The sequence below is a fragment of the Lepisma saccharinum genome, unplaced genomic scaffold, assembly GCF_977018435.1.
Source record: "Lepisma saccharinum unplaced genomic scaffold, izLepSacc3.1 HAP1_SCAFFOLD_923, whole genome shotgun sequence".
Lineage (NCBI taxonomy): Eukaryota > Metazoa > Arthropoda > Insecta > Zygentoma > Lepismatidae > Lepisma > Lepisma saccharinum.
In genome coordinates this window covers 60,151-61,405 of record NW_028143577.1, presented here as the reverse complement: position 1 = coordinate 61,405, position 1,255 = coordinate 60,151, and positions in this window count along the sequence as shown.

The following is a 1,255-nucleotide window of genomic DNA, read 5'->3' as shown; positions in this document are numbered from 1 at the left end:
CCGCTTTTCTACCTCTTGTGTTAAATGCGAGGATGAGACTGAATGATGATCCGAAGGATGCAACCACACCTCTCCAAGGTCCGAACCTTGGACCTCTGGTTTCGTAGTGCGTCATGCTCATGCTTCGGGAGTGGAATCCTTTGAATTAAAAACTATAAAAGTAGGGTGAAAGAAAACAACATTATACTGTGCAAAAAAGCCATGTTTAGGTCCTCTAATGAAAACTACAGTTATTCAGTAAAATTAATTTTGAAGGACAAAGTCTCCGAAGTGTTTTTCCATTCGGTGACGCGTGGTCATCACATCGAGTCCCATCTAGCTTTGAGAGTGGAATTCGCTTACATATTGATTTCAAGTAGCTTCCCAATTGTCCTCATGATGTTAGGCCATCACAGAAATTTTGGAGTTCCTACCAGGGATCGAACCTTGAAAGACTAGAGCGCAATAATTTGAGCGCGCGGGAATTTTGTTGTTTCTATTGCCATCATATATTTAGTTTTGCACGCGCAAAGAAGATTACTTTTAAGAAACTAGATGTGTACATAAAATTTCATATATATCGTCATCATTCTCCAATGTGAACAGTACGACGCCACAAAAGACTCGTGCATGTGCCATAAAATAGTGGTTAAGGGTGTCGCCTTGCAATAAAGTCCGCCGGATTCGATTCTGGTATAAACAATATATATGGGATGCCTATCTTGAACTCATTACACAAACATTTCATTTTCGCACCGTTGTCATAATTGTACACCTGATTCCAGCACCCTTTTATATCTAAACTCACGGAAGAGAGTTTTCTCTACTTCTCAATTTTCTTCGAGCAAATTTACAAATCAAAGGAGTAACGACTAATGCCATTGTTCTTGGTATCTCAAATCTGACATAAGAGAAAATACATGGATTTTTAAAGACTGTCTAGATGCCATTAAGTTAATGCGTTCATTGTGCATTTAGATTCCCGAATAATGGCCGTGGATTTCGCGAGTCAACAATATATATATATATAAAGCACACACACATACTGTACATATATGTAGGCCTATATGGTATATTAATAGTTTGTTAGTTTTTAATGGTTTGATAGAAAAAACCTTAAGTTTTGGGCCCCCCCGAACTGATCAGCCTAGCTACGTCCCTGATGAGTCTCGATTATACAGACGGCTGTCACTCTCGGTCTTTTCATTTTAAATTGTGCTCGGTTTCAGCCAAAGTGGCACAAAAGTGAAGTAGAATAAATCAAATCAATCAATCA